At 41.4% G+C, this 16486-nt stretch overlaps 2 long non-coding RNA genes across 2 annotated transcripts in view; both read left to right on the forward strand.

Annotated features, from left to right (window-relative positions):
- The window catches only part of LOC123596968, an 86691-nt gene that overhangs the window by 61658 nt on the left and 8547 nt on the right, over nt 1-16486 (forward strand). The gene's annotated exons all lie outside the window — the stretch shown is intronic.
- On the forward strand, nt 1877-16150 carry LOC123596987. The gene is made up of 3 exons (XR_006711911.1): nt 1877-3625; nt 10398-10933; nt 16071-16150. It is a non-coding gene; the product is annotated as an uncharacterized LOC123596987 (long non-coding RNA).

Raw genomic sequence — 16486 nt, forward strand, 5'->3', positions numbered from 1 at the left:
TCCTGATCAGGATTATTTATAGCAAATCCTGGCAGGCATTTCTGTTGAAGGTACTAAATGCATTGAAGAAATAACTTAAAAAAATACCCATCAAACTGCCGATGGCTAAGATAACATTCTCACTCTGAGATCCTCAAGGTGAGACTGAGAATACCAATAATTATGGGAGCCACAAGCCCAAAGATAATATAAGCCACCCCAGAAACCTATTTCACAGTTCAGGATCCCTTCCCCGTAGCATCCTCTTTAAGCTGAGGGGTCAGAGTTTACCTGCCAAGCCACTCTTCTCTCCAACACTAAACCACAGCTCTCCCCCAGAGTATATCCTACTTCAGTTGTAAAATGCCAGAAGCACTGCCTTGAGTGGAAGGTGCTTGCTTTTATAGCAGCGTCTGCCAGCCTTAAGACTCTTGCTGCAGAATCCTGACAGCAGGACTTGTCACTCATCAGAAATCTGCAACCCCCTCCCACCCCCACCCAAACCCTGCAAGGCTGAAGAGCTTAGAAGTCTCTGAAATGGCTCATTCTCAATGTTTTCTCGGGATCAGGGAAGCTGTACCATAGGTCTGATCATTGACCAAAGAAATACACGGAGGCCTCACAAATCTGCCCCTACATGACAATAAGATGAGCAACAGCTCCATATTCCCACCCCAGCTGCTCCTGAAACCTCAGAGCCTGTGCTTATTCACCACTTAGACATGTTTCCTTGACTATCAGAGACTACCTTTTTCTCTTCTGAAACCTAAAACTTATCCCTGCCAAGGCCACACAACCCCATCCTTAGAAATTCCTCAACACTGCAGGGACAGGCCAAGTTTCAGAAACATAACCAATCTCTCTATGCCCCTCCTTATCCCAGGCTTATAGGAGTTTCCCTCTGTACTTCTCATCACTAAAATATTTTCACTGAAAAAGACCACTAAATGCTCAGTTTGTCTCCACGGGCTCCCAGGATTGATTTGGTTAGATACCTGGAGTTGGATATTCTTGTCTTAGAGTCTTCTTTAAGCTAGAAACTCAGTGTAAGATATGGCTCTGGAGGTCAAGGAGTTCCTGAGAAGCTGGGCCACCAACAATGGATTGCTACTGACCTCCGGGCAGCACTAGGAGTATCACATGGCCAAGGAGCTGGGATTCTTTTGTATCTTGAGCATTTAGTCGAGGCTGCCAGATGTGCCCATCTTGAGAGGATCAAGAATCAGGGATGCTTCTCTCTTATCTCTAGGTGTGCTCACTTTCTTTATGCATAGATCAGCATCTTGGTCAAAAAGTGTGTTGTTGGTTTTAGGCCTAGCTTAGTTTGATTATCAAAGGTTCTTTTTAATCAGTTGCAAGCAGGATCTGGGTAGGAGTCCAAGAACGGCGTAGAATTATGACTGAAATTAAATTTTGCTGTTGATTCCAGTAAATAAAAAGAACTATTGATTGAGGCTAGGGCAACCTCAGTGTTCCCAGTCAGATTGCTAGTCAATACTTACTGTTCATATTAGGGTTTAGCAGATATATCAATCAGGGTCCTAACAAGAGAAGAACAGAACACTCGAATTAGGATAAGTTAGGAATATTTATAAGGGACTAATTATAAAATGCAGGCAGAGTTAAGAGAGCCATGTGGATAGGATTAATTCAGATATGGCAGAAGCTGGGCAGTTAACCATTCTTGGCCCCAAAAGGGACAAGGCAAGGGAAAGTTATGGAGCCTGTAAGCATAGAGAATCATGTATAGCAGTTGCCTTGCGAGGACCTATGAGTGACGTTTGGATAAGAGTCAGATCCACCCTCAGGCAGCCTCTCCCTGTCCTCTCTCCTTTGGGTCTCTTGCCAGACACCCCTTTGACTATACCCATCCTGAAGCCAAAGACATGGAGCCATACGGGGCAGCCTCTGGGGCTGAAAACAGAAATGAGATGGGTGGGGAGTGAATCTGGAGGAGCCAGTACCTATTATCTGGCACCCGTGGATTTCCAAAGCACAATAGGACCTCCTTCTACTTACCCTTCTAATCAACCTAATTACGTCTCATCTCCCCTAGGTTTTTCTTAAACATGGCTGTCTCACAAGGCTTCACGTCTCAGGACTCCCTCCACACTTCCTGCTGCCTCCCTCTTTTACCTATGGGTTTAATTCTCACCATAGTGCCTGGTTCCTAGGAATGTAGCCCCAGCTTCAAGCTAATCCAACTGCCTGCTGAGTAACTTGACCCAGAGGGCCACTGATACTATAAAATCAATAGGTCCCCAAACAAATCCATAACCTTCCATTACCACAACTCCAAACTGGCTCCTCCTCCTAACTTACACTACTTCTGTTAATAGGACCATCATTCTCCCAATTATCAATTACTCTAAGCTCAGTCACGCTTATCTGTCCTCTCCTTCTTCTCCTTCTCCTTCTCCTTCTCCTTCTCCTTCTTCCTCTTCCTCTTCTTCTTCTTCCCCTTCTCCTCCTTCTCTTCCTTCTCCTTCCTTTCCCCTCCATTTGTTGCAAAGTCCTGTACCTTCTTCCAGTGTGCTTTTCTACTACATGTTCAGTCTCATGATTGTCCTGGTTATGGGCCTTTACTTCTTACTTAAACTGTTGTAATAAGTTCCTAAATGTAACCCTAGCTCCAATCCACTCTGTACTCATTCCAATGCACAAATATTTAAGTGTGTTGCACCAAGTTGCCTCATTGATACAGCCATAATTGTTGTCCCTGTCCTCTTTGAAATAGAACATTGGAAGGCAGAGAAATCTTCCAAAAGCAGTGTGTTTAGCACATACCCCTCATTTTGCATATGACAACCTGGGGCACAGAGAAACTGCTAGTCGGTATAATCTGTCCCGAAATCCCAGTGCTCTGAAAAGCCATTGATGATTCCTCTCACCCTTCTAATTAGTACAGCATAAATTCTGCAGCCTGCCATTCTAGGCGGTGCCTTCAACATGTTCTCAACTCATCTTTTTAGATGCAACTACTCTATATATAGCCAATTCTCTACCTAAAGTCAACATTCTGGAATATGACTTGCAATTGGCCTCATTAGTGTCTTTGCTCATCCTTTCTCCAACTTGAATTGGCCTCCTCTCCCTTGCTTCCCATGGTACCTGCTGAACATCTAACCACCTTTCAGAGCATATGCCACGGCATTCTTCCTTTGCATCCTCTTTCACAAAGTTATTTACAACGCTGTTCTGAAATTTCCCCAACCAGACGTGATCGTTCTCTTTTTTAAATCTCTAAAAAACTTTCAGCACTGTTATTTTACCCAGACCTTTCAAGTATTTGCTTGTTGTAATTTGGATGCTTGTCCTAAGCCATAAGCTTCTTCTAAGCATGGCCTATGCCATTTTCTTCAACTGTGTATCTCCTGTGGTATTAATGCAGTGCATTTTGCAGAAATATTTTTAATTCCATAACTATTTTTAAATTTTGCCTTCTGATACTTTTTTTTTCTTTAGAAAGAACTGACTCTGCCCATACATCTCCAACATAACTGTGTTTCACGTGTATTCCTCTTAGGAGGAATGAAGTTTCGTTGTTATTGTTGGTCTCTTGTCTACTAAGATGAAGGTGCCCACCGAGCATGTTTCATTCCCCTGGTGCCTACCACTCTCCTTGTCGAATTGGTGGGAGAGAAAGGTAAAGTCTACTCTCTATATTTTTTTAATTTTAGAGAGAATGAGGTGGGGGGAAGAGAGTGCCTATGTGAGGGGCAGAGGGAGATGAAAGAGAGAGAGAGAAAATCTTAAGCCCATTGTGGGGTTCAATCCCACGACCCTGGAATCATGACATGAGCCAAAATCAAGAGTTGGATGCTCAACTAACTGAGCCACCCAGGCACCCCAAGTCTAGTCTATTTTGTAAGTGAATTTGTTTTTGGTGGTTAAATTATGTGTGTAACATGTTGAAGAAATGAATGAATAGTTGAAAGGATGCATGCTTGTTATGACTGCCACTAGGCGTGCTTTCTGTCTCATTGGACACATTTCTTTTCAAATCCTATCTCTGCTACTACTTGGCCGAAAGATCTTGGAGAAGTCACTTAATCTCTTTGAACCTTAGAGAGTATGGACTAGGTTGAAATTTTCAAACTTCTCTTGTAGGCCAAGGATCTCTTATCAAATAAAGTCTTACTCAGACATGCACTATGTAAAAGCAGTGAGATCAGAGGCAGAAGTAGTTTGGTTGAAAACTGGGGAAGGAGCTTTGAGGAATGAGGTGTGAAAACCAATGGACAAGTCCATTCCATATCTAACTCCTCTATTAACCACTTCATCAAAGAATACAGTCAGAGCTACAAGACTCACCCTACCACTGCCTGGTAGGACCTTCTAAAATTCTCATTGACTGAGGGCATTAAAAATGAGAGACAAATGCCACTTCACACCCATTAGGATGGCTACCATAAAGGAAAAAAAAATAGAAAATAACAAACACTGGCATGGATGTAGAGACACTGGAATCCTTATTTATTGCTGATGGGAAGGTAAAATGGTTTAGCTGCTGTGGAAAACAGTATGGTGTTCCTCAAAAAAATCAAACACAGAATTACCATATAATCCAGCAATTCCACCTCTAGGTATATACCCAAAAGAATTGAAAATAGGGACTTGAATAAATGTGCACACCCATGTTCAGAGCTGCAGAAGTTTCTGTGCAGTCAAAATACGGAAGGAAACCAAGTATCCATTGACAGATGAATGGATAATTCAGTGGAATGTTATTCAAGGTCTAGAGGGAGGGAGTAATGGGGAGTTAATACATCCAGTGTTTGAGTTGGGGATGATAGAGAGTGATGATAGTTGCACAGCAATGAGAATGTAGTTAATGCTACTGAATTGTACACTTAAAAATAGTTAAAATAGTAAATTTATTTTGTGTATATTTTATCACAGGAAGAAATAGAAATAGACTTGTATTTATCAAGTTTTGGAGTTTTTGCAATGTGGAGAAAATCTGCAAAGTGTATGTAGGACCCAGAATGAGTTTCAAGATATTTAATGATAACAGAGTTCTCCATTTTAATATAGGGAATTCCCTTTCTTTAAAATGTTTATTTTGAGAGACAAAGGTGAAGGGAGGGACAGAGAAAGAGGGAGACAGAGAATCCCAAGCAGGCTCCGTGATGTCAGCGCAGAGCTCAATGCAGGGCTCTGTCTCATGAACCGAACTGTGAGATCATGACCTGAGCCGAAACCAAGAGTCAGACGCTTAACCAACCGAGCCACCCAGCCACCCCACTATAGGCAATTTCTGAAGTGCTGATCTCAGGCTGAAGCTCATACTCACTGGGCAAAGACATGCAAAGCACTAAATCAGTGATCATCCCAGTGGCTTCTAGGGCCGGACAGGTTGTTCCTCATTCACTACAGTGGTCTCTGAAGTCTAAGTCTCCAGTTCTTATTTTCCATCAGAAACCAGGAGAGAATTTCAGGAACGAAGCTAAGGACTGTGACCACATGCCAACACATAATCAGGCTTGCCTAGGAAAGGGTCAAGGAGTCCAGAAGTGGCTCTAGCAGCCCTGTATCAAACCACACAAGGGAGTTCGGTCACGGGAACTCTGACTGCGGCAGCATTCAGCAATTGTGGCCGTAAGTAAGGGAGTAATTTTCAGGCCACAAGTTGGAGCCAAGACTGGCACCTCCCAGGGAAAGCACAGACTGGGTCTGTAGGTTTAGCCTGTCCTTTATACCTAAGCTATATCTGAAAAATCTTACCGTTTAACTATTAACAGACTTTCCTATCCCCTGCTGTCTGTTAGTTTAGCTGTCCTAACACTAAACAATATTAAAGTATACGTTCAGGCAGTTCAGGGCCAATATAGCAGCTTTACAACGACCAAGACTCACAGGCTTTTACTCTGATTGCTCTGCTATGCTAGGGTGTGGTCCTTGTCATCATGATCCAAGACGTCTAATTATATTCAGCAGAAAAATAGAAAAAAGGGGGAGGAAAACATGTTCTTTCTCTTTAAAGTTACAACACCCAACTCACATACATTGCTCTGCACCCCAAGACCATGCAACACGCAGATGCAAGGCAGTCTGCATGATGGAATCAATTCTGAGAGTCTGTATGTCCTGCTAAAATTCTGGGGCCTACTTGCTGAAGGAAAATAGGAACTCCCTAACCTGAGCATTCCATCTACTTGAAATACTGGTGGTTGCTGGCACTCTCCCAAGGTGGGTGGGTGCCCTAGATCTCGAGTATTCAGCCTAGTCAACAATCTGTGTCTTGGGTGGATCTTCTGTTTGTACGGCTGCCTTACACACTTACCTCCTTGTGTGCTGAAACTTAGATCCACAGATGGGTTATGCTCTGAGATTATCAGCTACCACCTCACCCTGAAGATCTGTCTTCATTCCTAAGCCTGGCGGGACATAATATGGCTCGTTTCCACACAAACTGCCTGGAGATCAGTGGAATGAAATACAATTTTCAAACTATGTATTTCACAATGAGCATGCACATCCCCTATCAATTCAGTAAGAAAATTACTATCCTCATTTTACTATTGAGGAAAACGATTATCCTCAGGAGGTAATAGAGGCTCAGAGATGTGAAGTCACTTTCACTAGGTAGCTCAGTGGCAGGAGTGGGATAGCATACTTCTTCGTAAGGAAATTACTACAAATACAAGCCACTGCCATAAGAAGGGTTTTTGAAGAATTCGAGGAATCTATAGTAAAAAATTAACTACTTCTGACTAGAATGGTGACAGATTAGGGAGGACATGGAGCACATCCCTCTTGTCTTGATAGGTCTTGATAGGTCTTGATATGGCTAGTGTATTAAGCTTATCCAGAGAACAGAACTAATAGGATGTCCCGGTGGAGGGAGGGAGGAAGAGGAAGAGTGAGAGTGAGAGGAAGTGAGAGAGAGAGAAAGAAAGAGGAGAGAGAAAGAAAGCGATTGTTTCAAGAAATTGGTTCAAATGATTGTGAAGGCTGGAAGTCTGAATTCTGCAGGAGGGGTAGGCAGGCTTGAGGCAGAATTCCTTTTTCCTTGGGAGACCTTGATCTTTCTCTTTAAATGTTTTCAACTGATTAGATGAGGCCCATCCACATTATGGAGGATAATCTGCTCCACTTAAAGTCTGCTGATGGAAATGTTAATCTCATCTAAAAATACCTTTCCAGGGGCACCTGGGTGGCTCAGGTCATGATCTCACAGTTGGTGAGTTTGAGCCCTGCATCGGGCTCTGTGCGGACAGTTCAGAGCCTGGAGCCTGCTTCAGATTCTGTGTCTTCCTCTCTTTCTGCCCCTCCCCCACTCACACTCTGTCTCTCTCAAAAATAAATAAATATTTTTAAAAAATAAATAAATAAATAAATAAAATAATAAATAAATAAATAAATAAATAAATAAATAAAATAAGTAAATAAAAAATAAAAAATAAAAAATAAATAAATAAATAAATAAATAAATAAAATAAAAAACAAAAACAAAAATACCTTTCCAGGGACGCCTGGGTGGCTCAGTTGGTTAAACGTCCAACTTTGACTCAGCTCTCGGTTGGTGGGTTCAAGCCCCGCGCTGGGCTCTGTGCTGACAGCTCAGAACCTGGAGCCTGCTTTGGATTCATTGTCTCCCTCTCTCGCTGCCCCTTTCCTGCTCATGCTCTGTCTCTCTCAAAATGAAAAAAAAAAACAACTTGTTTTTTAATTAAAAATTCCTTTCCAATGACATCTAGACTGATGCTTACCAAATATATGAGTACTGTGCTAGCCACGCTGACACATAATATTAGCCATCACAGCTAAGAAGAAGAGAGGCAGATTTGGGTAAGCTTTGAATGCTAGATGAATTGGTTTGGCTTTATTAAATTATCAAATTATGAAATATATATAATGGTACCTGAGGCATAGGAGGCACTCAAATCATAATTTCCTTTATCTATAAAAAGATTTTGTAAGGAATCAGGCAAGGAGAAGGAATATGAGTTAGAAATTTATTGCCATGCATTAGGCATGAAGGAATAGATTCATCACTTACTATGTGTCAGGCACAAATATATGCATTAGATACATTATCTTATTCAATACTCATAACCACCCTACAAAGTAGGTGTGACTTGACCAATGAAGAACTGAGACATTCTCCCCTACCACACCCCAAATGAATTTGCCCAAGACCTTATGACTAGGAAATGGTAGAGAGGGAATTCAAACCCAGGTCTTCTGATTCCAACCTATGCTGTCATCAATGAGGGTGGTGGCAGCAGAAATAAGAAGGAAGGTCACGGGGTGCCTGGGTGGCTCAGTGGGTTAAGCCTCTGACTCTTGATTTCAGCTCAGGTTTGTGAGTTTGAGCCCTGCGTCGGGCTCTGCACTGACAGCGTGGAGCCTGCTTGGGATTCTCTCTCTGCCTCTCCCCTGCTCACTCTCTCTGTTCCTCTCTCAGAATAAATAATAAACAAACTTTAAAAAATTTTTGAAAAGGAGGAGCACAGAGTCCAATAGCATTGTGGAACTGAAAGAATTTAGCAATTCATCAGATATCATAGTGACAGAGCTAAAGACAGTTGCAGAATTTTTAGTCTGGATGGATTTTTTTAACAGGAGAAAACAGGAAACTTCTAGAAAAAATAGGGTAGTCCTTATGAGAAGCTGGTTTTAGAAGAATCAGAGAGTTTTGGCTTCATTCAAGAAATATTCATTCAATTATATTTGTGTGGTAGACCTTGTTCTAGACCCTGGGGATCCGCCAGTAAATAAAACAGACTAACATCTCTGTCCCCACACTTTCCAGTGTGGAGAGATTAAAACAAAACAACAAACAGGTAAACTGAAGTTGATGTCAATGATAAGTGTTGTGGAATGAAAAATGGGGAAGGGGGACTCAAGGTGGTCAGAAAAGTACTCACGGAGAAGTCATTCAAGGAAAGACCTCAAGGAGGGTACAAGGGTCATGCAGGTGTCTGGAGGTAAGCATTCCAGCCAGAGGAAACAATGAGAAGAGTGAATAAGGAAAAGAAAAGGAAGAGACGAGGTCAGGGTCTCATCGGGTGGGATCTTACAGATCATAAGAGATTTGGCTTTATTCTGCATGAAATGGGATGCCATTGAGGGGCTTTGTGTACGATTGTGTCAGGATGTGACTTCCATTTTAAAGGCACCACTATGGCTGCTGTGTTCAGAAGAGTGAGGTGGGGTAAGGGTGGGGGGTTGGGCCAGGCTGGAGCAAAGAGAAGTCACCAGACTCTGAATATATTTTGAACGTAGACCAGATTTGTTGATTGTTTGGATGTGAGAAGGAAATGTGTGCATTTAAAGAAGTTTTTTTTTTTTTTTTTTAAGTTTATTTTCTTGGGTGGAGGGGGGTAGGGGCAGAGGGAGAGGGACAATCCCAAGTAGGCTCCACAATCAGCATGGAGACCAATGCGGGGCCCCGTTGCATGATTCTTGGATCATGATCTGAGCCAAAATCAAGAGTGGACACTAAATGGCTGAGTCACCCAGACTCCCCTTGAGTAGAATTTTTGTATTTAAGTGGCAATTCCTAAAATATTTTTTTAGGTTTATTTATTCATTTCAAGAGAGACAGAGAGAGAGAGGGAGAGAGAGAATCCTAAGCAGGCTTTGCACTGCCAGCATGGAGCCTCATGTGGGCTTGAACTCATGAAATTTGAGATCATGACCTGAGCCCAGACCAAGAGTCTGATACTCAACTGAATGGGCCCCCCAGGTGCCCCTTAAGTGGCAGTTTCTAATAGTCCTTGGAAACATGATGACTGGAGGACAAGCAAGGGGACAATGCTGGAGACAGAGGTTTGAGAAACTTTCACTGTAGTGCCAGTAAGATGACTTTTAAGAACGTGTCCGGATAGAGGATGTATGTGCCTGATGCAAAGGTATAGCTAAAGAATATAATGGAGGATATTGAATCTTGAGCCATGTGAAGGTTCAGGGTGTGGAAGAGGCACCAAGAGAGACATATAGGGGAACAGAATTGATGAATTCCAACTCACTAGATCTTGTACTTTGTGATTCAGTCTTTGAAAGGGAATGAATCAACATAGTACTATTGCTGCTATTTTTAGATGTCGACTAATGGTGATATTACTAAAATCTATTTGTGATTAAAGCATTTGATCATTTGAATCATCACATAAATCATCTGACAGTCACAGAACTTTGCTTTAGCAAATTGGAAGGGTAACTGGTATCCTTTTGTCTTTTTAGTTCCTGCTGAATTTTTACTTATGAAAAACACGGTCCATCCACCTGTGATGAGCTATTCTATTCTTCTTACGGGCACTAACCTCGTTCTTGTTTGGATTCAGTTGTTGTTGTTGTTGTTGTTGTTGTTTTATATATAAAACACTAAGTTTAATTTAATATTCACTTTTGGGCTTTTCAAGTCTTAATAGAAGTAAAACTTATTTTCATTGGCTTTTCCTTTACAGGTTCAAAAGACTGAATTACAGTTAAAAATGAGTGTTATACAAACAAGGCGCTCTGTGTGCAAACAACAAATCCAAGATTTCACTGCAGAGCAGGGAGCCTCCTCTTTTACAGAAAGAAGCATTTAACTGTTCAGAATGTTCCACGTCTCCACCGATAGGCTCAAGGCTCACCGACCCCACGGAAGTGCAGAGTGTTGCGCAAATGTTTTTAAGTTAGTAATGATCTCTCCTCAGTTGTATCTCACCAGCTATGATCACCACGGTGCAAACCCACCGTTATAATTTGGTCAGACCTCCTCTGCATCCCTTCACCGAATAAAGTGTCCACCTTACGCTCTTCCTTTTTGACGGTCCACACAAATTGTCTGAAACCTGGGTATGCATCCTGCTCCCACTCCATCTTCTCTTAACTGCTTCATCTGAATGCATTTAATGACCGAGAGCAGGCTTACAACAACATGGCCGTCGTCATCAAGAAACATCTTCAGACACATAATGGATTCTAGACCGAATATTTTTAAATGTAGAAGCTTCAGGTATTTAAGAACGTATTTGTACATCCTCTTACCCACTCCAATTAATATAAAATGAAGGGCTTGGGGCGCCTGGGTGGCGCAGTCGGTTAAGCGTCCGACTTCAGCCAGGTCACGATCTCGCGGTCCGGGAGTTCGAGTCCCGCGTCGGGCTCTGGGCTGATGGCTCGGAGCCTGGAGCCTGTTTCTGATTCTGTGTCTCCCTCTCTCTCTGCCCCTCCCCCGTTCATGCTCTGTCTCTCTCTGTCCCAAAAATAAATAAACGTTGAAAAAAAAATTAAAAAAAATAAAATGAAGGGCTTGAGTGAATTTGTAATAGCAGCAGCCAACATGGAGAGCTTATCATATGCCAAGCATGTCATATATTTTAACTTGTTTAACCCTTACAACAAAATTCTGTGAGGCAGGTATTAGTATGCCCGTTTTACAGGTGGGGCAACTGAGTCTTAGGCCACTTAACTGACATGGCTGTGGTCATTCAGCCAGAAATTCGATTTGAGCTCCAGCTGTGTGGCTCCACAGCCCACGCAGAACCCCTAGACTCCTCTGCCTCTGTGCTTCTTCACAGCACGTCATTTACTTGTAATTGATGGGTCCCTTGGGTTTCTCAAGGGTGAGCGCGCCATTGGCATTTCATGGTTGTTCAGTGCCAAACTTAGCAGGATGTTTCATATTCCTAGCTCCTGGCACTGAATGTCAGTAGTTCCCTGCTGCACATCTCCCTTCTGTCCCTGAGAAAGCAAAAGTGCCCTTGTACATTTCCAAAAACTTCCCAGTTGACAGTCTCCACTTGAGAATTATCAACTGAATTTAAAATAAAAATAAATAAATACATACTCTCTCTCTCTCTCTCTCTCTCTCCCCCATCTATCTATCTCATCACCACTTTTCTAAAAGTTTCATAAGTTTTTATAAGTTTGTAACTTTTAAAAACTTTTATAGCTTTAGAGGCACGTGGGTGGCTCAGTCAGTTGAGTGACCGACTTTAGCTTGGGTCATGATCCCAACGGTTCGTGAGATCGAGCCCCACATTGGGCTTGCTGCTGTCAGTGCAGAGCCCGCTTTGGATCCTCTGCTCCCCTCTCTCTGCCCATCCCCCTCATGTTCTCCCTCTCCCTCTCTTGCTCTCTCTCTCTCAAAAATAAATAAGCATTAAAAAAAAACTTTCGTAACTTCAAAAATACACCAACACACAGGATCAGGTTATGAAAATTAGGTGATTTTTACAGGGGTTTGCAATGCTCTCGTTATTCATGAATAAACAATTTTGAGCCTGAAGGATCTTGGATAGTTTGACATTCATCATTAAGTGAGATAAACTCTACCGTTTACCCATTTGCCTGGCAAACTTTTTACAGTGCAAAGGTAAACTTGAGTTCGGCCTGGGCCAAATCTCAAAGTCATGCGTCTGAAAGTCATGATCGCCCCCCCCCCCCCATGTTTATTTTTGGCTATCAAACTTCAGACCATGAGGCAAATGCCTGTTGCCCTTTTATCAGAGCCAACACTTCCTCAAGGAGACTGTAACAAGTAAAAATATTGAGTAGAGTAAAAAAGAATGTTGGGGTTTTGTTATTTTCTAAGCTGTGCTCGTCCGCATTATGAGACTTTGCACAACTGGAGCTAAGTCTCCAAGGTCACCACACGATGCAACCACATTACAAGGCTGAAATGTGGACTTTCAACTCCATTTTTAAATGACTGCTTTCTTTCCTAAGGATGTTGTAACCAGGCTCTGAGCTAGGTAGGAGGAGGCATACATTTACTTAAAAAGGAAAAAGGGTCAATTATAAGATGTAGCCTAAAATAGATACATTTAGGAGCTCCCCCACCCTTTCTTGGTTCACTTACTAAGACAGCCCACCAGTTTTAAACAAAATATTTTATCATCTTAGGTATTGTCAACAACGAGATAACAGTGTTCGGTTTTGTTCTGACCCTCTTTCGCCTATTCCGTATCTGTTTTGCAACATGCCGGCAGAGCTGGATCAACATAGTAAATGAGATACTTTGATGTCCCCGAGGGCTTAAAATTTAGGCCTTTTATTATTAGAAGTGTTTAATGATGATGTAGAGGTTTAAAATAAGAATTTCCCTTTGACAGCTATGAAATGACAGACAAACCTACATACTCTGGTATAGCCAAGTGTTGAAATACATATTAAAATTCAGATAAAATGAAAGCAACTCACAAAAAATGTTTTAGTAGTTTCTTGAAACCTGGTTTATTGACATCGCCTTGAAATATGTTTATACCTGAGAAAATAAGGCAGGGCATACTTTAAAACACAGTTTATTCATAATGTGAGTATACATTTTTACTTCATTAAAAAAAAAAATTGGGGCGCCTGGGTGGCGCAGTCGGTTAAGCGTCCGACTTCAGCCAGGTCACGATCTCGCGGTCCGTGAGTTCGAGCCCCGCGTCGGGCTCTGGGCTGATGGCTCAGAGCCTGGAGCCTGTTTCTGATTCTGTGTCTCCCTCTCTCTCTGCCCCTCCCCTGTTCATGCTCTGTCTCTCTCTGTCCCAAAAATAAATAAACATTGAAAAAAAAATTTAAAAAAAAAAAAAATCTACCATGCCAGCCATTTTTACTTAACTTTGGCCATTTCCTTGAGAGAGGGTTGGAGGTGGTTAAGAGGAACAGGGCATTGCTAGCACTTTCCAGGCCCTTTTTGTGAAGGAATATGGCCATCTTCAGTAACTAGAGTTCCTGGTGGCTTTGCTGCAGTGGGAGTTTGCTCAGCTTGACCTGCGGAAGGGAGCAAACTATCAGATCTGAGCAGCTAATAGGTTTGAGAATTCTTTATGAAAGTGAAAATGGTACTCCTTAAAAGGAGTAAAAGGATTTTGTTGGATGCATTAGTGAGAAAAATGAAGGGCACTTGAACTTCATTTTTTTTTTTATCTGTAAAGATCCAATGGATTAAAGAGAGATGTGCTTTTGACTTGAGTTCTTTTCAGAAGAGATAGAAAATATCTTTCCAATGTTGATATTGTTATGCCTAAACAAATTCTCCTTCACAGCTGAGATTGGCTTCCAGCAGTGAGAATATTGCCAATAGAGCGATAATGTTGCAGCACGAGCCATAGGCCAGAGCGGGACATGTGCTACCTTGGAGTTGGGGTGAGGGTTCCAGCATGGAACTGGAAGAGGTGCAATTAGGCTAGATGAAATAATTTTTTTTTTCAACGTTTATTTATTTTTGGGACAGAGAGAGACAGAGCATGAATGGGGAAGGGGCAGAGAGAGAGGGAGACACAGAATCAGAAACAGGCTCCAGGCTCTGAGCCATCAGCCCAGAGCCCGACGCGGGGCTCGAACTCACGGACCGCGAGATCGTGACCTGGCTGAAGTCAGACGCTTAACCGACTGCGCCACCCAGGCGCCCCGATGAAATAATTTAAAGAAGAGAAAGACTTGCATACTACAGGCTTAACTATATGTGATGGGATAGATTCAAGCAAAGGGAAAAGTAAGCAAGAAAAAGGCAAAAGAAAAAACCATGTACATGCTCCCTGGCAGAACTATGGTAGTTAAAAACTGCAGTTTGCAGATATATGTACGTATACACACGGACATATACATACATAAAGTTAGGTGCATAACTGAGTTAAGTATTTTGGTAATTACAGACGAAAAAAAGGCAAACTTTGTAATCAAGGGGCAGTTTGGGTTCAGATTTTATAAATTCGGCTACATTCATTTAATTATTCATTTCTCTATACTACAATGCTTTTATTTTCTTGGGTTGTACTTTGAAGAGGAACCTTGAACCAAATACATCTATTTACATCCACAATACGTGTATTAACGTCAAAAGTCACAACACTGCTACATGAAAGACAAAGAGGCTAAGTCATATTCACGGGACAATCACGTGTTTAGGGTACAGAGCAGAGGAATCTGATCCACCTTTGAATTGTAGCCCCTCAGTCCCTGTTTGGGACACTTAAGAATCTCTCTGATGTCTCCTTTCCATGTGATTTCCCCTTACTGGAGTATTAGCATCTCAGAGTTGTTGTAAAGATTGTGAAATACAAGTATTTGTAAAGCACTAAGCATAATGACTCCTAGATGGACTTTTAAAAAGGCTAGATTCCCTTCCTTTTATTACACACACACACACACACACACACACACACACACCCCTCTAACATTTAGTTCATTTTAAAGAAAGTTTTTAGGCAATGGTTTATGTGAACTTTTTTTTTCCTACTCATTTCAAAACAATTTACATAGTAATAGTCCAGTATAACACAGTAATGGATTGTGCTTGAGCTTTTTGTGTTATCATGGGATTGACCAGTACATACATGATATTTCCTATAGATGAGGCAGATGTTAACTTTAGGTATTTTTATATCTATGAAATTCTGCTAATACTTTTCATGTTAAAAATGGTTAATTTTCTTATAAAATACATATTTTTCTTTTTTTTTTTTTTTTTTTTCTTCTTGTTGCTTCACAAAATGAAGTACCTCACATAAAACTTCTGGTATTGCCAGTCTAATGGCAGTGCTTATTACAAACTAGAAATTCTTGCAACTGAAGTCAGAAACCCAGTGATTCCCACAGATACATCTTTTGAAGGTCAAGGTCTTTACTTAACAATGAATATATGAATAATACGAATGGATATTTGTGGTAGATTTAATGGTTCAATAGATATTTTCTCAACCTATCACTAATTTGAACATGCTTTAGTTATGATAAAAACTACTTTCTCTCTCTCTTTTTAAGTAGGCTCCATGCCCAATGTGGGGCTTGAACTCACACCCTGAGTTCAAGAGTCGTATTCTTTGTCTACCAACGGAGCCAGACAGGCACCCCATGATATAAAGTTCTTTTAATGATAATTAAATACAATAAATATTTTCCAACTCAGAGAGAAAGTGTCATTTGCATTTCAGATTTTTGAGACTATTGACCATTGTCCAGAATGATGATCTGGTTACTCAAATGAATTTTTAAAAGATGCCATACAATATTTTAGTGCCAAATGGAAGTTTAGTAAAAATTTGTTTTTCTACTAAAACTTATTTTATTACCACACTAGATTCTTTACACGTATAAAACCCTTCTTTGTAATTACTATGGAAGAAATCTGGAGGCGTCACCGCTGGTTTCATTTTTTTCAGAGTAAGAGCTCCCAATTTTTCAGCGTCTACTGGGGGCCAAGCGCATGCCAAGCACCGCACTTACCTTCTTCTTAATCTTGGCAACAGTCCTGCAGTGATAAAGACTCCTGGTTGCCCTCCCAACACACAGTGCAGCCACTATGCAGATAAGAGGGGCCAAGTAACACAGCTGGCCAATCAGATCGACGAGGAAATTATTAAGTGTGGTGCCAGAAAATCTCTTTTCAAAGCAAGGCCAGATCAGCTGACGTGCTTTCTTTTCTTCTTCCATTTCTTCTGCCAATGCAAACCTACAATATTTGAGGTGAAATAGCTAACTGCCAGGTAACAAGAATGCATTAAGATGGGCTGGACAAGAAAACAGAGAACGCCTCACATTCTTAATGACGTTCTAAAACTTAGAGTGGACAAATGAG

This window comes from Leopardus geoffroyi, chromosome A1 (genome assembly GCF_018350155.1).
Source record: "Leopardus geoffroyi isolate Oge1 chromosome A1, O.geoffroyi_Oge1_pat1.0, whole genome shotgun sequence".
Classification (NCBI taxonomy): Eukaryota; Metazoa; Chordata; class Mammalia; order Carnivora; family Felidae; genus Leopardus; species Leopardus geoffroyi.